Source organism: Tachypleus tridentatus, chromosome 4 (genome assembly GCF_004210375.1).
Source record: "Tachypleus tridentatus isolate NWPU-2018 chromosome 4, ASM421037v1, whole genome shotgun sequence".
Taxonomy (NCBI): Eukaryota; Metazoa; Arthropoda; class Merostomata; order Xiphosura; family Limulidae; genus Tachypleus; species Tachypleus tridentatus.
Genome location: NC_134828.1, coordinates 123315020 through 123338285, shown reverse-complemented (window position 1 = coordinate 123338285; position 23266 = coordinate 123315020). Strand labels below are relative to the sequence as shown.

General features: G+C 34.7%; 5 non-coding genes across 5 annotated transcripts; all 5 read left to right on the top strand.

Annotated features, from left to right (window-relative positions):
* The first annotated feature begins 28 nt into the window (after window positions 1–28).
* On the top strand, window positions 29–112 carry TRNAL-AAG (transfer RNA leucine (anticodon AAG)). Its single transcript has one exon. It is a non-coding gene; the product is annotated as a tRNA-Leu (tRNA).
* Window positions 113–5771: 5659 nt separating this feature from the next.
* On the top strand, window positions 5772–5855 carry TRNAL-AAG (transfer RNA leucine (anticodon AAG)). The gene has a single exon. It is a non-coding gene; the product is annotated as a tRNA-Leu (tRNA).
* A 5657-nt stretch (window positions 5856–11512) lies between these two features.
* TRNAL-AAG (transfer RNA leucine (anticodon AAG)) lies at window positions 11513–11596 on the top strand. Its single transcript has one exon. It is a non-coding gene; the product is annotated as a tRNA-Leu (tRNA).
* Window positions 11597–17264: 5668 nt separating this feature from the next.
* Window positions 17265–17348, top strand: TRNAL-AAG (transfer RNA leucine (anticodon AAG)). The gene has a single exon. It is a non-coding gene; the product is annotated as a tRNA-Leu (tRNA).
* A 5657-nt stretch (window positions 17349–23005) lies between these two features.
* Window positions 23006–23089, top strand: TRNAL-AAG (transfer RNA leucine (anticodon AAG)). The gene has a single exon. It is a non-coding gene; the product is annotated as a tRNA-Leu (tRNA).
* The last annotated feature ends 177 nt before the right edge of the window (window positions 23090–23266 follow it).

Below are 23266 nucleotides of genomic sequence, written 5' to 3'. Positions count from 1 at the left end.
AAAAATGAAAATTTAAATAAAAAACTACGTCAGGATGGCCGAGCGGTCTAAGGCGCTGCGTTAAGGTCGCAGTCCGGTCTTCCGGGCGTGGGTTCGAATCCCACTCCTGACAGAATCACTGATATTTTGCCTCTTTTCATTCTGTACGTTGGCGTGACTCACGTTGTCAAGAAATTTTCCGGTACTTGTATTTTAGGTTCAAAATGGACCATTAACATATGATTTCATTTAAAGGAAAATGTTAAAAGCGAAAACTTTTCTACTTATGGATGAACAACATAACTTTTATTATTACATGTTTTACTATAAAAATATAATAACTGCGATCTCTCTACAACGTAAGAAAAGATGTGAGCTAGAAATGTAGTATACTTTTAGGTGATATCCTTTATGACACAATCAGGGAAAAATAGTATGTTTTATTCTACGAAGGCCGATTTTCTAAAACAAGCCTCACTTTATAGAAGTAACATGAACAAATATAAACTGTTTAGGTGTTCCTCTTGATACCAATATTTTTCTTAGTTTGTCGATCGTGTCAGTGAACACATTTTTTGAGCACGTTATGAAACATGATACCTGCACTCCTTAAAATATGAATCACGTTTAGCTAGGTAAAAATAAAGAAGAATAAGAGAACTTTTATTTGTCAAATCTGTGTTGTATGTTAAAATTTAGGAATATGGAAGAAGAAACTAGCAACAGTGGAAGTGGTTCCCGTGATTTCTAGTTTCGAAACAACACCAAATTATTGATTATAAAAGACAGTCACTGAAGGGAACTTTCTATTTTTCTAATTGTCGAGCTAAAGTTCATTTGGTTAGTAACCAAGAACGGAACGGAAATCATAATGGAATGACTGATAGAAAGGATTTCTTCCTCGAAATAGACAAAGAAGAGAACCGAAAATTAAGAAAGTTTCTTTTAAGTCAGAAACATATCGTTCATTGATTAAGACCATTGTCATAGCTTGAATTTTCGGTAAAGCTTCTTAATCTATCTGCTCGTTATTTCCAGCTTTTCAGTTTAAAATAACAATTTTAACTGTTCATTCGTGACGGGGAAAGCATAGTTAAATAGTATGAGACCGAAAACATTCGAAAAAAGTTATTAAACAAAAGCCATCAGGATGAATAGTGATAACACATGTCTGACTGATCAATGCGACTTCAGAAACATCACGCTTGTTGCACGTTCATTTAAAATTTCAATCAAAATTCAGAAATAAGAAGATGATGGCCATGCTTGAAGGAAACAGTCTGATTTATCAGGAATTGGTTCCAACTCAACCACTCACACAACACTTTAAATTTTGCCTCATTACCTTCAAAAATAAATTTTTCTAAGGCTAGAATCGAGAAAATCAGCTATTTCTATCGGAAATATCAGTTCCAAGTGTACGAGGAATATGTACTTTGACGTTTGAAAACGGCCTGCAAAGAAACGATTGCTTTTCTGATGCCGTACATTCGACAAGTGGTTTAAAATGAGATCTCGCTATATATGTATATGCAAACGAAATTAAGAAGAGAAATTTGATTGTGACATGTTTCGTTAAAATATGAAAATTTGGTACTTCTCAGATCGTTCCTAAAAAAAGCTGTGCAAGATATATCACATAATTTTAGAAGCTTTTCATTTTGGAGAAAATCAATGAAAAAAAAAAGCTGTTTCCTCATAATATTCTGCGAAGCTTTCTCAGAAACAAAGTTTAACAACAGGTCTCATTTCTCATATGTAACGAGAACAGCAATTAAAACCTGTCTGTCTTGGTGTTCTTAGCACATACATTTGTGTTGTTTGGGTGAATAAACATTTTTTTTTATGTAGCGAAAATATGAAGAATAAGAGAAAGTTTATGTAGAAATATGCATTTAACGATGATTATGCAGCACAGTAAAGGCTTTATGAGAAATATGGTAAAAATAAGTCACTTTCAGTGATCGTACATGTTTAAAATATTCGTTTAAACATATGAAAGCACCTTTTGAAAATTATCTCAGAAAATGTCCAGTTCGCAACCGTATTATACATTCATACCTTTGACGTTTTAGACAGGTTAATTGAGTTAGTAAACCTAAGTAAATCGGATAAATTTTACAAAAGACAAAGTGGAAAGTATAACTTTCCTAATCAACTTTTAGTTTGATTTAAAGAACTGTTAAAGAGATGAAAGATCTTATGTTGTTCTTGCTAGAATAGTAAAAGATAATAATTTTGTTTTCGGTTATTATGGAGTATACACACCAGAAATTTATTATAAAATATTATATTTGCATCATATAAACGTCGCGAAATCGAAAAATATAGGAACGCTTTGTTAGGAAGTTTTCATTCGCATTTCTTGAAAATTACGATCATCAATTGACTAAGTCGATTCTTTTATTTTCATTTACAGTAAAGTAACTTACGCTTTCTGTTTGTTCGATACTTTGAGTTTCTATCTGTTGAGGGTCTTATGGTGGTTTTGTCTCTCGTCATATGTGGTTTAAATGCTAGCTGAGTAGTTTATGGACAGAGCGATGAGATCGGAAAAATTAAAAATATTAAAGAGCCAAAGATGCAGAAAGAGATGGATAACACGTTCTTAACTTTCAAAGGCGCCACCATTCGAAAAAATTAAAACTTACTATGATAACTTACTTTAGTACAAAAAATATCGCATCTAATCTCAATAGAAGATTCATTAAAATCTGACATTAATGAGACCATTTTTTTGTAATATCCACTTTAAAAACCGGTTAACTATTCCGATTCTAGCCATATATTGCTCACCAACCAAAGACATCGACATTAACTTCCTTCAAAATGTGTTAATCATAAACCCAAACCAATTATTATTGGAGATTTTAATTCACCGCACACAGAATTAAGGGGTAATAGAGACACACGCAGAGGATCATGCATAAAAAAATTTATCTCTAGCAATAAAATGCACTTAATTAATGACAATACACCTACACACTTCTCAGCCGCTAACGGCTCATACGATGTACTCGATTTCATCATTGCACCCAAGGACATGGTTAACAGAATATCTAACTTTAAAGTGCATGATGAAATCACCAGTGACCACTTCCCATGTCATGTATGATTCACCTGCGCCACCCAGCTCTGGCGTACGTGACTCCTTCCGCATACACCTACACTGAAACAGACTGGCTCACTTTTAATGCCTCTCTGGACTCATACCTACCCCATCCAATCGAACATGTAAATAACAAAGCAGAACTAGACAACTATGTTGATCAAATTACAGAAGCCATAAAGAAACCATAAAAACACAATTCCTAAATCAAAAAAGAAAACAATCACTTATTCAATGGACTCTAACACCAGAAATTCACGCACTAATAATCAAACGCAGACAATTAAGACGAACACACTATATCACACGCGATCCACACATTAAAACAGAAATCAATAGAACAAATACAAAAATTAAACAAGAAATTAAAAAAGTCAGAGAAAACAATTGGCATAACTTCTGCAAAAACTTAGAAAAAACCAAGAACAATCCAAAAGAATTCTGGAAAAAATTCAAGAGTATTGCTTCAGACAAAACACAAATCACATGCTACAACACATCACACACAACAATAAAATCGCAAGGACGGACGAAGAGAAAGCTGACTATTACAAATCCGCTTTTAGCGATTTAAACTCAGTAGATTTCGACACACAACACCAACACCATGTCAACAACTACATAAATACAAACCAAGCTTCATTCTCACCAGGATTTCCCGGAGACACTAGAAGCATACTCAAATTCAATCAATAGAAAAATAACCATATCCGAACTGAAGATTAATATCAAAAACTTGAAGAACACTTCCCCCGGACATGACCAAATACCAAATATTATTCTCAAAAAAAGTTCCACTCTCCTACTACAACACCTCACAAACATCATGAACATTTCACTAGCGACCGGGTATTACCCTGACACGTGGAAAAAGCCATCATAACAACGATCCCCAAGAAACAAACTAACAGAACAAATCCAGATAATTTCCGCCCCATCAGTCTGTTAATCTGCCTTGGCAAACTGATGGAGAGAATTATCTCCAACCGTCTCCTCCATTTTTGCGAATCAAACAACATCCTTCCAGAATCTCAAAATGCCTCCAGAAAAAATAGACAAACAACAGATCACCTCACACGACTCACCGAATCAATCTACAAAGCTTACAACAACAATCAAGTAACCATCGGGGTATTCCTAGATGTCAAAAGCATTCGACAGCGTTTGGCACAACGCCATCAGATACAAACTAAATCACCTACAAATAAATCCTACGATAGTCAAATGGATTTCAAATTTTTAACCAATAGAACAGCACAAGTAAAAGTCAATAAAACCATATCCAAATTATTTAATATAACGGCAGGAGTGCCCCAAGGATCAGTCCTCTCTCCACTTCTATACATAATTTTCGTCAGTGACATACCTTTTCCAAATCTAACATACACACACAATTCACAATACGCAGACGACATCGCAATCTGGAGCACCTCCAGAAACCCAGCATTGGCCATGTCTCGCGTACAAAAAATCACTAAACAACGTCTCAACATGGAGCAACATGTGGAGGGTCGTGTTAAATCCGACAAAAACACAAGCAATCACCTTCTATAGAAAACTAAAGAAGCAAAGAGAAAAATCTAGAAAAATAAAACTATCACTTGGAAACACAACCATTAACATGAGCAAAACATCACATTCCTTGGCGTCACTTTCGACACAAAACTAACATGGAAAAACACATAAACAATATACACTCATCAATCAGAAAAAGAATTTCATATCTAAAGACTATAACTGGTAAACAATCGAAATGCGCACCGAACACCATTATACAAATATACAAGGCTCACATCCGTCCACTAATAGAGTACGGATGTCAAGTAACATACAATATGTCAAACAACACACCCAAAAAAATCCAAGTGCAACAAAACAAAATATTAAAATCCGCATTCAGTTTACCATCTTTTACGCCAACAAATTATCTACACCAAATTAGTAATTTACCAACTATAAGAGACAGAATAACAGAACTTTCTCTCAAATATTATCTAAAAGCAGAAAATAGAAACAAACTAACGGCATCACTACACAAATTATCAAGTGCACCAACGAAATACATATCACCTTACAACATATTTCAAGAATCACAATCCACTCAACAAAGAATCTAAATAAATAAAATCTATGTTATTAACATGAATTCCTTTTTTTCAGATACAGGGCACACGACAGGCAAAACTTTCGGCGCCTATCGTGTGAAAGTGGTTTTTCTCAGGGGCACTCCTGTTTCCCCACATCAAATTCTTCAGGCATTGGATTTCTAGATCCCAGCCTAGGCAACCTTTTTGCCAGACCCAGAATCAAGCTGTTTAATTTGATCTGAATTTGAATTATTTACATTCATGTTCACATCTCCCCAACTTCTTCATTTCGGGACAGGTCCCGGCGTTTCTTTCCACTGCTGCCTTTGCCTCCACCCAAAAGAACATTTAGTGAGACATTCTCCACCCAAAAAGTCAAGAATAATAACGATAATTAATTTATTAAAATAATAATAATAATAATAAAACCACCACTTAATCTTAATAACAATCCACTAGGGACGAAGAGGAACTACAAAGTTCCTGAACACCCCAGTTGGAGAGAGAACTCTTCTGATTTCTCTCTCTCTAAACTGAACCCTGCCACGGTAGTTTAGTTTAGTTTAGTAAAAATTAAAATTTAAATAAAAAAATACGTCAGGATGGCCGAGCGGTCTAAGGCGCTGCGTTAAGGTCGCAGTCCGGTCTTCCGGGCGTGGGTTCGAATCCCACTCCTGACAGAATCACTGATATTTTGCCTCTTTTCATTCGTACGTTGGCGTGACTCACGTTGTCAAGAAATTTTCCAGTACTTGTATTTTAGGTTGAAAATGGACCATTAACATATGATTTCATTTAAAGGAAAATTTTAAAAGCGAAAACTTTTCTACTTATGGATGAACAACATAACTTTTATTATTACATGTTTTACTATAAAAATATAATAACTGCGATCTCTACAACGTAAGAAAAGATGTGAGCTAGAAATGTAGTATACTTTTAGTGATATCCTTTATGACACAATCAGGGAAAAAATAGTATGTTTTATTCTACGAAGGCCGATTTTCTAAAACAAGCCTCACTTTATAGAAGTAACATGAACAAATATAAACTGTTTAGGTGTTCCTCTTGATACCAATATTTTTCTTAGTTTGTCGATCGTGTCAGTGAACACATTTTTTGAGCACGTTATGAAACATGATACCTGCACTCCCTTAAAATATGAATCACGTTTAGCTAGATAAAAATAAAGAAGAATAAGAGAACTTTTATTTGTCAAATCTGTGTTGTATGTTAAAATTTAGGAATATGGAAGAAGAAACTAGCAACAGTGGAAGTGGTTCCCGTGATTTCTAGTTTCGAAACAACACCAAATTATTGATTATAAAGACAGTCACGGAAGGGAACTTTCTATTTTTCTAATTGTCGAGCTAAAGTTCATTTGGTTAGTAACCAAGAACGGAACGGAAATCATAATGGAATGACTGATAGAAAGGATTTCTTCCTCGAAATAGAGAAAGAACAGAACCGAAAATTAAGTTTCTTTTAAGTCAGAAACATATCGTTCATTAATTAAGACCATTGTCATAGCTTAAATTTTCGGTAAAGCTTCTTAATCTATCTGCTCGTTATTTCCAGCTTTTCAGTTTAAAATAACAATTTTAACTGTTCATTCGTGACGGGGAAAGCATAGTTAAATAGTATGAGACCGAAAACATTCGATAAAAGTTATTAAACAAAAGCCATCAGGATGAATAGTGATAACACATGTCTGACTGATCAATGCGACTTCAGAAACATCACGCTTGTTGAACGTTCATTTAAAATTTCAATTAAAATTCAGAAATAAGAAGATGATGGCCATGCTTTAAGGAAACAGTCTGATTTATCAGGAATTGGTTCCAACTCAACCACTCACACAACACTTTAAATTTTGCCTCATTACCTTCAAAAATAAATTTTTCTAAGGCTAGAATCGAGAAAATCAGCTATTTCTTTATCGGAAATATCAGTTCCAAGTGTACGAGGAATATGTACTTTGGACGTTTGAAAACGGCCTGCAAATAAACGATTGCTTTTCTTTGATGCCGTACATTCGACAAGTGGTTTAAAATGAGATCTCGCTATATATGTATATGCAAACGAAATTAAGAAGAGAAATTTGATTGTGACATGTTTCGTTAAAATATGAAAATTTGGTACTTCTCAGATCGTTCCTAAAAAAGCTGTGCAAGATATATCACATAATTTTAGAAGCTTTTCATTTTGGAGAAAATCAATGAAAAAAAAGCTGTTTCCTCATAATATTCTGCGAAGCTTTCTCAGAAACAAAGTTTAACAACAGGTCTCATTTCTCATATGTAACGAGAACAGCAATTAAAACCTGTCTGTCTTGGTGTTCTTAGCACATACATTTGTGTTGTTTGGGTGAATAAACATTTTTTTTTTATCTAGCGAAAATATGAAGAATAAGAGAAAGTTTATGTAGAAATATGCATTTAACGATGATTATGCAGCACAGTAAAGGCTTTATGAGAAATATAGTAAAAATAAGTCACTTTCAGTGATCGTACATGTTTAAAATATTCGTTTAAACATATGAAAGCACCTTTTGAAAATTATCTCAGAAAATGTCCAGTTCGCAACCGTATTATACATTCATACCTTTGACGTTTTAGACAGGTTAATTGAGTTAGTAAACCTAAGTAAATCGAATAAATTTTTACAAAAGGCAAAGTGGAAAGTATAACTTTCCTAATCAACTTTTAGTTTGATTTAAAGAACTGTTAAAGAGATGAAAGATCTTATGTTGTTCTTGCTAGAATAGTAAAAGATAATAATTTTGTTTTCGGTTATTATGGAGTATACACACCAGAAATTTATTATAAAATATTATATTTGCATCATATAAACGTCGCGAAATCGAAAAATATAGGAACGCTTTGTTAGGAAGTTTTCATTCGCATTTCTTGAAAATTACGATCATCAATTGACTAAGTCGATTCTTTTATTTTCATTTACAGTAAAGTAACTTACGCTTTCTGTTTGTTCGATACTTTGAGTTTCTATCTGTTGAGGGTCTTATGGTGGTTTTGTCTCTCGTCATATGTGGTTTAAATGCTAGCTGAGTAGTTTATGGACAGAGCGATGAGATCGGAAAAATTAAAAATATTAAAGAGCCAAAGATGCAGAAAGAGATGGATAACACGTTCTTAACTTTCAAAGGCGCCACCATTCGAAAAAATTAAAACTTACTATGATAACTTACTTTAGTACAAAAATATCGCATCTAATCTCAATAGAAGATTCATTAAAATCTGACATTAATGAGACCATTTTGTAATATCCACTTTAAAACCGGTTAACTATTCCGATTCTAGCCATATATTGCTCACCAACCAAAGACATCGACATTAACTTCCTTCAAAATGTGTTAATCATAAACCCAAACCAATTATTATTGGAGATTTTAATTCACCGCACACAGAATTAAGGGGTAATAGAGACACACGCAGAGGATCATGCATAAAAAAATTTATCTCTAGCAATAAAATGCACTTAATTAATGACAATACACCTACACACTTCTCAGCCGCTAACGGCTCATACGATGTACTCGATTTCATCATTGCACCCAAGGACATGGTTAACAGAATATCTAACTTTAAAGTGCATGATGAAATCACCAGTGACCACTTCCCCATGTCATGTATGATTCACCTGCGCCACCCAGCTCTGGCGTACGTGACTCCTTCCGCATACACCTACACTGAAACAGACTGGCTCACTTTTAATGCCTCTCTGGACTCATACCTACCCCATCCAATCGAACATGTAAATAACAAAGCAGAACTAGACAACTATGTTGATCAAATTACAGAAGCCATAAAGAAACCATAAAAAACACAATTCCTAAATCAAAAAGAAAACAATCACTTATTCAATGGACTCTAACACCAGAAATTCACGCACTAATAATCAAACGCAGACAATTAAGACGAACACAGTATATCACACGCGATCCACACATTAAAACAGAAATCAATAGAACAAATACAAAAATTAAACAAGAAATTAAAAAGTCAGAGAAAACAATTGGCATAGCTTCTGCAAAAACTTAGAAAAAACCAAGAACAATCCAAAAGAATTCTGGAAAAATTCAAGAGTATTGCTTCAGACAAAACACAAATCACATGCTACAACACATCACACACAACAATAAAATCGCAAGGACGGACGAAGAGAAAGCTGACTATTACAAATCCGCTTTTAGCGATTTAAACTCAGTAGATTTCGACACACAACACCAACACCATGTCAACAACTACATAAATACAAACCAAGCTTCATTCTCACCAGGATTTCCCGGAGACACTAGAAGCATACTCAAATTCAATCAATAGAAAAATAACCATATCCGAACTGAAGATTAATATCAAAACTTGAAGAACACTTCCCCGGACATGACCAAATACCAAATATTATTCTCAAAAAAAGTTCCACTCTCCTACTACAACACCTCACAAACATCATGAACATTTCACTAGCGACCGGGTATTACCCTGACACGTGGAAAAAAGCCATCATAACAACGATCCCCAAGAAACAAACTAACAGAACAAATCCAGATAATTTCCGCCCCATCAGTCTGTTAATCTGCCTTGGCAAACTGATGGAGAGAATTATCTCCAACCGTCTCCTCCATTTTGCGAATCAAACAACATCCTTCCAGAATCTCAAAATGCCTCCAGAAAAAAATAGACAAACAACAGATCACCTCACACGACTCACCGAATCAATCTACAAAGCTTACAACAACAATCAAGTAACCATCGGGGTATTCCTAGATGTCAAAAAAGCATTCGACAGCGTTTGGCACAACGCCATCAGATACAAACTAAATCACCTACAAATAAATCCTACGATAGTCAAATGGATTTCAAATTTTTTAACCAATAGAACAGCACAAGTAAAAGTCAATAAAACCATATCCAAATTATTTAATATAACGGCAGGAGTGCCCCAAGGATCAGTCCTCTCTCCACTTCTATACATAATTTTCGTCAGTGACATACCTTTTCCAAATCTAACATACACACACAATTCACAATACGCAGACGACATCGCAATCTGGAGCACCTCCAGAAACCCAGCATTGGCCATGTCTCGCGTACAAAAATCACTAAACAACGTCTCAACATGGAGCAACATGTGGAGGGTCGTGTTAAATCCGACAAAAACACAAGCAATCACCTTCTATAGAAAACTAAAGAAGCAAAGAAAAAATCTAGAAAAAATAAAACTATCACTTGGAAACACAACCATTAACATGAGCAAAAACATCACATTCCTTGGCGTCACTTTCGACACAAAACTAACATGGAAAAAACACATAAACAATATACACTCATCAATCAGAAAAAGAATTTCATATCTAAAGACTATAACTGGTAAACAATCGAAATGCGCACCGAACACCATTATACAAATATACAAGGCTCACATCCGTCCACTAATAGAGTACGGATGTCAAGTAACATACAATATGTCAAACAACACACTCCAAAAAATCCAAGTGCAACAAAACAAAATATTAAAATCCGCATTCAGTTTACCATCTTTTACGCCAACAAATTATCTACACCAAATTAGTAATTTACCAACTATAAGAGACAGAATAACAGAACTTTCTCTCAAATATTATCTAAAAGCAGAAAATAGAAACAAACTAACGGCATCACTACACAAATTATCAAGTGCACCAACGAAATACATATCACCTTACAACATATTTCAAGAATCACAATCCACTCAACAAAGAATCTAAATAAATAAAATCTATGTTATTAACATGAATTCCTTTTTTCAGATACAGGGCACACGACAGGCAAAACTTTCGGCGCCTATCGTGTGAAAGTGGTTTTCTCAGGGCACTCCGTTTCCCCACATCAAATTCTTCAGGCATTGGATTTCTAGATCCCAGCCTAGGCAACCTTTTTGCCAGACCCAGAATCAAGCTGTTTAATTTGATCTGAATTTGAATTATTTACATTCATGTTCACATCTCCCCAACTTCTTCATTTCGGGACAGGTCCCGGCGTTTCTTTCCACTGCTGCCTTTGCCTCCACCCAAAAGAACATTTAGTGAGACATTCTCCACCCAAAAAGTCAAGAATAATAACGATAATTAATTTATTAAAATAATAATAATAATAATAATAAAACCACCACTTAATCTTAATAACAATCCACGAAAGGGGACGAAGAGGAACTACAAAGTTCCTGAACACCCCAGTTGGAGAGAGAACTCTTCTGATTTCTCTCTCTCTAAACTGAACCCCTGCCACGGTAGTTTAGTTTAGTTTAGTAATAAATTAAAATTTAAATAAAAAAATACGTCAGGATGGCCGAGCGGTCTAAGGCGCTGCGTTAAGGTCGCAGTCCGGTCTTCCGGGCGTGGGTTCGAATCCCACTCCTGACAGAATCACTGATATTTTGCCTCTTTTCATTCGTACGTTGGCGTGACTCACGTTGTCAAGAAATTTTCCAGTACTTGTATTTTAGGTTGAAAATGGACCGTTAACATATGATTTCATTTAAAGGAAAATTTTAAAAGCGAAAACTTTTCTACTTATGGATGAACAACATAACTTTTATTATTACATGTTTTACTATAAAAATATAATAACTGCGATCTCTCTACAACGTAAGAAAAGATGTGAGCTAGAAATGTAGTATACTTTTAAGTGATATCCTTTATGACACAATCAGGGAAAAAATAGTATGTTTTATTCTACGAAGGCCGATTTTCTAAAAACAAGCCTCACTTTATAGAAGTAACATGAACAAATATAAACTGTTTAGGTGTTCCTCTTGATACCAATATTTTTCTTAGTTTGTCGATCGTGTCAGTGAACACATTTTTTGAGCACGTTATGAAACATGATACCTGCACTCCTTAAAATATGAATCACGTTTAGCTAGATAAAAATAAAGAAGAATAAGAGAACTTTTATTTGTCAAATCTGTGTTGGATGTTAAAATTTAGGAATATGGAAGAAGAAACTAGCAACAGTGGAAGTGGTTCCCGTGATTACTAGTTTCGAAACAACACCAAATTATTGATTATAAAAGATAGTCACGGAAGGGAATTTTCTATTTTTCTAATTGTCGAGCTAAAGTTCATTTGGTTAGTAACCAAGAACGGAACGGAAATCATAATCGAATGACTGATAGAAAGGATTTCTTCCTCGAAATAGACAAAGAACAGAACCGAAAATTAAGTTTCTTTTAAGTCAGAAACATATCGTTCATTAATTAAGACCATTGTCATAGCTTGAATTTTCGGTAAAGCTTCTTAATCTATCTGCTCGTTATTTCCAGCTTTTCAGTTTAAAATAACAATTTTAACTGTTCATTCGTGACGGGAAAGCATAGTTAAAGAGTATGAGACCGAAAACATTCGATAAAAGTTATTAAACAAAAGCCATCAGGATGAATAGTGATAACACATGTCTGACTGATCAATGCGACTTCAGAAACATCACGCTTGTTGAACGTTCATTTAAAATTTCAATTAAAATTCAGAAATAAGAAGATGATGGCCATGCTTTAAGGAAACAGTCTGATTTATCAGGAATTGGTTCCAACTCAACCACTCACACAACACTTTAAATTTTGCCTCATTACCTTCAAAAATAAATTTTTCTAAGGCTAGAATCGAGAAAATCAGCTATTTCTTTATCGGAAATATCAGTTCCAAGTGTACGAGGAATATGTACTTTGGACGTTTGAAAACGGCCTGCAAATAAACGATTGCTTTTCTTTGATGCCGTACATTCGACAAGTGGTTTAAAATGAGATCTCGCTATATATGTATATGCAAACGAAATTAAGAAGAGAAATTTGATTGTGACATGTTTCGTTAAAATATGAAAATTTGGTACTTCTCAGATCGTTCCTAAAAAAGCTGTGCAAGATATATCACATAATTTTAGAAGCTTTTCATTTTGGAGAAAATCAATGAAAAAAAAGCTGTTTCCTCATAATATTCTGCGAAGCTTTCTCAGAAACAAAGTTTAACAACAGGTCTCATTTCTCATATGTAACGAGAACAGCAATTAAAACCTGTCTGTCTTGGTGTTCTTAGCACATACATTTGTGTTGTTTGGGTGAATAAACATTTTTTTTTATGTAGCGAAAATATGAAGAATAAGAGAAAGTTTATGTAGAAATATGCATTTAACGATGATTATGCAGCACAGTAAAGGCTTTATGAGAAATATAGTAAAAATAAGTCACTTTCAGTGATCGTACATGTTTAAAATATTCGTTTAAACATATGAAAGCACCTTTTTGAAAATTATCTCAGAAAATGTCCAGTTCGCAACCGTATTATACATTCATACCTTTGACGTTTTAGACAGGTTAATTGAGTTAGTAAACCTAAGTAAATCGAATAAATTTTTACAAAAGGCAAAGTGGAAAGTATAACTTTCCTAATCAACTTTTTAGTTTGATTTAAAGAACTGTTAAAGAGATGAAAGATCTTATGTTGTTCTTGCTAGAATAGTAAAAGATAATAATTTTGTTTTCGGTTATTATGGAGTATACACACCAGAAATTTATTATAAAATATTATATTTGCATCATATAAACGTCGCGAAATCGAAAAATATAGGAACGCTTTGTTAGGAAGTTTTCATTCGCATTTCTTGAAAATTACGATCATCAATTGACTAAGTCGATTCTTTTATTTTCATTTACAGTAAAGTAACTTACGCTTTCTGTTTGTTCGATACTTTGAGTTTCTATCTGTTGAGGGTCTTATGGTGGTTTTGTCTCTCGTCATATGTGGTTTAAATGCTAGCTGAGTAGTTTATGGACAGAGCGATGAGATCGGAAAAATTAAAAATATTAAAGAGCCAAAGATGCAGAAAGAGATGGATAACACGTTCTTAACTTTCAAAGGCGCCACCATTCGAAAAAATTAAAACTTACTATGATAACTTACTTTAGTACAAAAATATCGCATCTAATCTCAATAGAAGATTCATTAAAATCTGACATTAATGAGACCATTTTTTGTAATATCCACTTTAAAAACCGGTTAACTATTCCGATTCTAGCCATATATTGCTCACCAACCAAAGACATCGACATTAACTTCCTTCAAAAATGTGTTAATCATAAACCCAAACCAATTATTATTGGAGATTTTAATTCACCGCACACAGAATTAAGGGGTAATAGAGACACACGCAGAGGATCATGCATAAAAAAATTTATCTCTAGCAATAAAATGCACTTAATTAATGACAATACACCTACACACTTCTCAGCCGCTAACGGCTCATACGATGTACTCGATTTCATCATTGCACCCAAGGACATGGTTAACAGAATATCTAACTTTAAAGTGCATGATGAAATCACCAGTGACCACTTCCCCATGTCATGTATGATTCACCCGCGCCACCCAGCTCTGGCGTACGTGACTCCTTCCGCATACACCTACACTGAAACAGACTGGCTCACTTTTAATGCCTCTCTGGACTCATACCTACCCCATCCAATCGAACATGTAAATAACAAAGCAGAACTAGACAACTATGTTGATCAAATTACAGAAGCCATAAAGAAACCATAAAAAACACAATTCCTAAATCAAAAAGAAAACAATCACTTATTCAATGGACTCTAACACCAGAAATTCACGCACTAATAATCAAACGCAGACAATTAAGACGAACACAGTATATCACACGCGATCCACACATTAAAACAGAAATCAATAGAACAAATACAAAAATTAAACAAGAAATTAAAAGTCAGAGAAAACAATTGGCATAGCTTCTGCAAAACTTAGAAAAAACCAAGAACAATCCAAAAGAATTCTGGAAAAAATTCAAGAGTATTGCTTCAGACAAAAACACAAATCACATGCTACAACACATCACACACAACAATAAAATCGCAAGGACGGACGAAGAGAAAGCTGACTATTACAAATCCGCTTTTAGCGATTTAAACTCAGTAGATTTCGACACACAACACCAACACCATGTCAACAACTACATAAATACAAACCAAGCTTCATTCTCACCAGGATTTCCCGGAGAGACACTAGAAGCATACTCAAATTCAATCAATAGAAAAATAACCATATCCGAACTGAAGATTAATATCAAAAACTTGAAGAACACTTCCCCCGGACATGACCAAATACCAAATATTATTCTCAAAAAAAGTTCCACTCTCCTACTACAACACCTCACAAACATCATGAACATTTCACTAGCGACCGGGTATTACCCTGACACGTGGAAAAAAGCCATCATAACAACGATCCCCAAGAAACAAACTAACAGAACAAATCCAGATAATTTCCGCCCCATCAGTCTGTTAATCTGCCTTGGCAAACTGATGGAGAGAATTATCTCCAACCGTCTCCTCCATTTTTGCGAATCAAACAACATCCTTCCAGAATCTCAAAATGCCTCCAGAAAAAATAGACAAACAACAGATCACCTCACACGACTCACCGAATCAATCTACAAAGCTTACAACAACAATCAAGTAACCATCGGGGTATTCCTAGATGTCAAAAAAGCATTCGACAGCGTTTGGCACAACGCCATCAGATACAAACTAAATCACCTACAAATAAATCCTACGATAGTCAAATGGATTTCAAATTTTTTAACCAATAGAACAGCACAAGTAAAAGTCAATAAAACCATATCCAAATTATTTAATATAACGGCAGGAGTGCCCCAAGGATCAGTCCTCTCTCCACTTCTATACATAATTTTCGTCAGTGACATACCTTTTCCAAATCTAACATACACACACAATTCACAATACGCAGACGACATCGCAATCTGGAGCACCTCCAGAAACCCAGCATTGGCCATGTCTCGCGTACAAAATCACTAAACAACGTCTCAACATGGAGCAACATGTGGAGGGTCGTGTTAAATCCGACAAAAACACAAGCAATCACCTTCTATAGAAAACTAAAGAAGCAAAGAAAAATCTAGAAAAATAAAACTATCACTTGGAAACACAACCATTAACATGAGCAAAAACATCACATTCCTTGGCGTCACTTTCGACACAAAACTAACATGGAAAAACACATAAACAATATACACTCATCAATCAGAAAAAGAATTTCATATCTAAAGACTATAACTGGTAAACAATCGAAATGCGCACCGAACACCATTATACAAATATACAAGGCTCACATCCGTCCACTAATAGAGTACGGATGTCAAGTAACATACAATATGTCAAACAACACACTCCAAAAAATCCAAGTGCAACAAAACAAAATATTAAAATCCGCATTCAGTTTACCATCTTTTACGCCAACAAATTATCTACACCAAATTAGTAATTTACCAACTATAAGAGACAGAATAACAGAACTTTCTCTCAAATATTATCTAAAAGCAGAAAATAGAAACAAACTAACGGCATCACTACACAAATTATCAAGTGCACCAACGAAATACATATCACCTTACAACATATTTCAAGAATCACAATCCACTCAACAAAGAATCTAAATAAATAAAATCTATGTTATTAACATGAATTCCTTTTTTCAGATACAGGGCACACGACAGGCAAAACTTTCGGCGCCTATCGTGTGAAAGTGGGTTTTCTCGGGGCACTCCCGTTTCCCCCCACATCAAATTCTTCAGGCATTGGATTTCTAGATCCCAGCCTAGGCAACCTTTTTGCCAGACCCAGAATCAAGCTGTTTAATTTGATCTGAATTTGAATTATTTACATTCATGTTCACATCTCCCCAACTTCTTCATTTCGGGACAGGTCCCGGCGTTTCTTTCCACTGCTGCCTTTGCCTCCACCCAAAAGAACATTTAGTGAGACATTCTCCACCCAAAAAGTCAAGAATAATAACGATAATTAATTTATTAAAATAATAATAATAATAATAATAAAACCACCACTTAATCTTAATAACAATCCACGAAAGGGGACGAAGAGGAACTACAAAGTTCCTGAACACCCCAGTTGGAGAGAGAACTCTTCTGATTTCTCTCTCTCTAAACTGAACCCCTGCCACGGTAGTTTAGTTTAGTTTAGTAAAAATTAAAATTTAAATAAAAAAATACGTCAGGATGGCCGAGCGGTCTAAGGCGCTGCGTTAAGGTCGCAGTCCGGTCTTCCGGGCGTGGGTTCGAATCCCACTCCTGACAGAATCACTGATATTTTGCCTCTTTTCATTCGTACGTTGGCGTGACTCACGTTGTCAAGAAATTTTCCAGTACTTGTATTTTAGGTTGAAAATGGACCGTTAACATATGATTTCATTTAAAGGAAAATTTTAAAAGCGAAAACTTTTCTACTTATGGATGAACAACATAACTTTTATTATTACATGTTTTACTATAAAAATATAATAACTGCGATCTCTCTACAACGTAAGAAAAGATGTGAGCTAGAAATGTAGTATACTTTTAAGTGATATCCTTTATGACACAATCAGGGAAAAAATAGTATGTTTTATTCTACGAAGGCCGATTTTCTAAAACAAGCCTCACTTTATAGAAGTAACATGAACAAATATAAACTGTTTAGGTGTTCCTCTTGATACCAATATTTTTCTTAGTTTGTCGATCGTGTCAGTGAACACATTTTTTGAGCACGTTATGAAACATGATACCTGCACTCCCTTAAAATATGAATCACGTTTAGCTAGATAAAAATAAAGAAGAATAAGAGAACTTTTATTTGTCAAATCTGTGTTGGATGTTAAAATTTAGGAATATGGAAGAAGAAACTAGCAACAGTGGAAGTGGTTCCCGTGATTACTAGTTTCGAAACAACACCAAATTATTGATTATAAAAGATAGTCACGGAAGGGAATTTTCTATTTTTCTAATTGTCGAGCTAAAGTTCATTTGGTTAGTAACCAAGAACGGAACGGAAATCATAATCGAATGACTGATAGAAAGGATTTCTTCCTCGAAATAGACAAAGAACAGAACCGAAAATTAAGTTTCTTTTAAGTCAGAAACATATCGTTCATTAATTAAGACCATTGTCATAGCTTGAATTTTCGGTAAAGCTTCTTAATCTATCTGCTCGTTATTTCCAGCTTTTCAGTTTAAAATAACAATTTTAACTGTTCATTCGTGACGGGAAAGCATAGTTAAAGAGTATGAGACCGAAAACATTCGATAAAAGTTATTAAACAAAAGCCATCAGGATGAATAGTGATAACACATGTCTGACTGATCAATGCGACTTCAGAAACATCACGCTTGTTGAACGTTCATTTAAAATTTCAATTAAAATTCAGAAATAAGAAGATGATGGCCATGCTTTAAGGAAACAGTCTGATTTATCAGGAATTGGTTCCAACTCAACCACTCACACAACACTTTAAATTTTGCCTCATTACCTTCAAAAATAAATTTTTCTAAGGCTAGAATCGAGAAAATCAGCTATTTCTTTATCGGAAATATCAGTTCCAAGTGTACGAGGAATATGTACTTTGACGTTTGAAAACGGCCTGCAAATAAACGATTGCTTTTCTTTGATGCCGTACATTCGACAAGTGGTTTAAAATGAGATCTCGCTATATATGTATATGCAAACGAAATTAAGAAGAGAAATTTGATTGTGACATGTTTCGTTAAAATATGAAAATTTGGTACTTCTCAGATCGTTCCTAAAAAAGCTGTGCAAGATATATCACATAATTTTAGAAGCTTTTCATTTTGGAGAAAATCAATGAAAAAAAGCTGTTTCCTCATAATATTCTGCGAAGCTTTCTCAGAAACAAAGTTTAACAACAGGTCTCATTTCTCATATGTAACGAGAACAGCAATTAAAACCTGTCTGTCTTGGTGTTCTTAGCACATACATTTGTGTTGTTTGGGTGAATAAACATTTTTTTTTATGTAGCGAAAATATGAAGAATAAGAGAAAGTTTATGTAGAAATATGCATTTAACGATGATTATGCAGCACAGTAAAGGCTTTATGAGAAATATAGTAAAATAAGTCACTTTCAGTGATCGTACATGTTTAAAATATTCGTTTAAACATATGAAAGCACCTTTGAAAATTATCTCAGAAAATGTCCAGTTCGCAACCGTATTATACATTCATACCTTTGACGTTTTAGACAGGTTAATTGAGTTAGTAAACCTAAGTAAATCGAATAAATTTTACAAAGGCAAAGTGGAAAGTATAACTTTCCTAATCAACTTTAGTTTGATTTAAAGAACTGTTAAAGAGATGAAAGATCTTATGTTGTTCTTGCTAGAATAGTAAAAGATAATAATTTTGTTTTCGGTTATTATGGAGTATACACACCAGAAATTTATTATAAAATATTATATTTGCATCATATAAACGTCGCGAAATCGAAAAATATAGGAACGCTTTGTTAGGAAGTTTTCATTCGCATTTCTTGAAAATTACGATCATCAATTGACTAAGTCGATTCTTTTATTTTCATTTACAGTAAAGTAACTTACGCTTTCTGTTTGTTCGATACTTTGAGTTTCTATCTGTTGAGGGTCTTATGGTGGTTTTGTCTCTCGTCATATGTGGTTTAAATGCTAGCTGAGTAGTTTATGGACAGAGCGATGAGATCGGAAAAATTAAAAATATTAAAGAGCCAAAGATGCAGAAAGAGATGGATAACACGTTCTTAACTTTCAAAGGCGCCACCATTCGAAAAATTAAAACTTACTATGATAACTTACTTTAGTACAAAAATATCGCATCTAATCTCAATAGAAGATTCATTAAAATCTGACATTAATGAGACCATTTTTTGTAATATCCACTTTAAAAACCGGTTAACTATTCCGATTCTAGCCATATATTGCTCACCAACCAAAGACATCGACATTAACTTCCTTCAAAAATGTGTTAATCATAAACCCAAACCAATTATTATTGGAGATTTTAATTCACCGCACACAGAATTAAGGGGTAATAGAGACACACGCAGAGGATCATGCATAAAAAAATTTATCTCTAGCAATAAAATGCACTTAATTAATGACAATACACCTACACACTTCTCAGCCGCTAACGGCTCATACGATGTACTCGATTTCATCATTGCACCCAAGGACATGGTTAACAGAATATCTAACTTTAAAGTGCATGATGAAATCACCAGTGACCACTTCCCCATGTCATGTATGATTCACCCGCGCCACCCAGCTCTGGCGTACGTGACTCCTTCCGCATACACCTACACTGAAACAGACTGGCTCACTTTTAATGCCTCTCTGGACTCATACCTACCCCATCCAATCGAACATGTAAATAACAAAGCAGAACTAGACAACTATGTTGATCAAATTACAGAAGCCATAAAGAAACCATAAAAACACAATTCCTAAATCAAAAGAAAACAATCACTTATTCAATGGACTCTAACACCAGAAATTCACGCACTAATAATCAAACGCAGACAATTAAGACGAACACAGTATATCACACGCGATCCACACATTAAAACAGAAATCAATAGAACAAATACAAAAATTAAACAAGAAATTAAAAAGTCAGAGAAAACAATTGGCATAGCTTCTGCAAAAACTTAGAAAAAACCAAGAACAATCCAAAAGAATTCTGGAAAAAATTCAAGAGTATTGCTTCAGACAAAAACACAAATCACATGCTACAACACATCACACACAACAATAAAATCGCAAGGACGGACGAAGAGAAAGCTGACTATTACAAATCCGCTTTTAGCGATTTAAACTCAGTAGATTTCGACACACAACACCAACACCATGTCAACAACTACATAAATACAAACCAAGCTTCATTCTCACCAGGATTTCCCGGAGAGACACTAGAAGCATACTCAAATTCAATCAATAGAAAAATAACCATATCCGAACTAAAGATTAATATCAAAAACTTGAAGAACACTTCCCCCGGACATGACCAAATACCAAATATTATTCTCAAAAAAGTTCCACTCTCCTACTACAACACCTCACAAACATCATGAACATTTCACTAGCGACCGGGTATTACCCTGACACGTGGAAAAAAGCCATCATAACAACGATCCCCAAGAAACAAACTAACAGAACAAATCCAGATAATTTCCGCCCCATCAGTCTGTTAATCTGCCTTGGCAAACTGATGGAGAGAATTATCTCCAACCGTCTCCTCCATTTTGCGAATCAAACAACATCCTTCCAGAATCTCAAAATGCCTCCAGAAAAATAGACAAACAACAGATCACCTCACACGACTCACCGAATCAATCTACAAAGCTTACAACAACAATCAAGTAACCATCGGGGTATTCCTAGATGTCAAAAGCATTCGACAGCGTTTGGCACAACGCCATCAGATACAAACTAAATCACCTACAAATAAATCCTACGATAGTCAAATGGATTTCAAATTTTTTAACCAATAGAACAGCACAAGTAAAAGTCAATAAAACCATATCCAAATTATTTAATATAACGGCAGGAGTGCCCCAAGGATCAGTCCTCTCTCCACTTCTATACATAATTTTCGTCAGTGACATACCTTTTCCAAATCTAACATACACACACAATTCACAATACGCAGACGACATCGCAATCTGGAGCACCTCCAGAAACCCAGCATTGGCCATGTCTCGCGTACAAAAATCACTAAACAACGTCTCAACATGGAGCAACATGTGGAGGGTCGTGTTAAATCCGACAAAAACACAAGCAATCACCTTCTATAGAAAACTAAAGAAGCAAAGAAAAAATCTAGAAAAATAAAACTATCACTTGGAAACACAACCATTAACATGAGCAAAACATCACATTCCTTGGCGTCACTTTCGACACAAAACTAACATGGAAAAACACATAAACAATATACACTCATCAATCAGAAAAAGAATTTCATATCTAAAGACTATAACTGGTAAACAATCGAAATGCGCACCGAACACCATTATACAAATATACAAGGCTCACATCCGTCCACTAATAGAGTACGGATGTCAAGTAACATACAATATGTCAAACAACACACTCCAAAAAATCCAAGTGCAACAAAACAAAATATTAAAATCCGCATTCAGTTTACCATCTTTTACGCCAACAAATTATCTACACCAAATTAGTAATTTACCAACTATAAGAGACAGAATAACAGAACTTTCTCTCAAATATTATCTAAAAGCAGAAAATAGAAACAAACTAACGGCATCACTACACAAATTATCAAGTGCACCAACGAAATACATATCACCTTACAACATATTTCAAGAATCACAATCCACTCAACAAAGAATCTAAATAAATAAAATCTATGTTATTAACATGAATTCCTTTTTTTCAGATACAGGGCACACGACAGGCAAAACTTTCGGCGCCTATCGTGTGAAAGTGGGTTTTCTCGGGGCACTCCCGTTTCCCCCCCCACATCAAATTCTTCAGGCATTGGATTTCTAGATCCCAGCCTAGGCAACCTTTTTGCCAGACCCAGAATCAAGCTGTTTAATTTGATCTGAATTTGAATTATTTACATTCATGTTCACATCTCCCCAACTTCTTCATTTCGGGACAGGTCCCGGCGTTTCTTTCCACTGCTGCCTTTGCCTCCACCCAAAAGAACATTTAGTGAGACATTCTCCACCCAAAAAAGTCAAGAATAATAACGATAATTAATTTATTAAAATAATAATAATAATAATAATAAAACCACCACTTAATCTTAATAACAATCCACGAAAGGGGACGAAGAGGAACTACAAAGTTCCTGAACACCCCAGTTGGAGAGAGAACTCTTCTGATTTCTCTCTCTCTAAACTGAACCCCTGCCACGGTAGTTTAGTTTAGTTTAGTAAAATTAAAATTTAAATAAAAAAATACGTCAGGATGGCCGAGCGGTCTAAGGCGCTGCGTTAAGGTCGCAGTCCGGTCTTCCGGGCGTGGGTTCGAATCCCACTCCTGACAGAATCACTGATATTTTGCCTCTTTTCATTCGTACGTTGGCGTGACTCACGTTGTCAAGAAATTTTCCAGTACTTGTATTTTAGGTTGAAAATGGACCGTTAACATATGATTTCATTTAAAGGAAAATTTTAAAAGCGAAAACTTTTCTACTTATGGATGAACAACATAACTTTTATT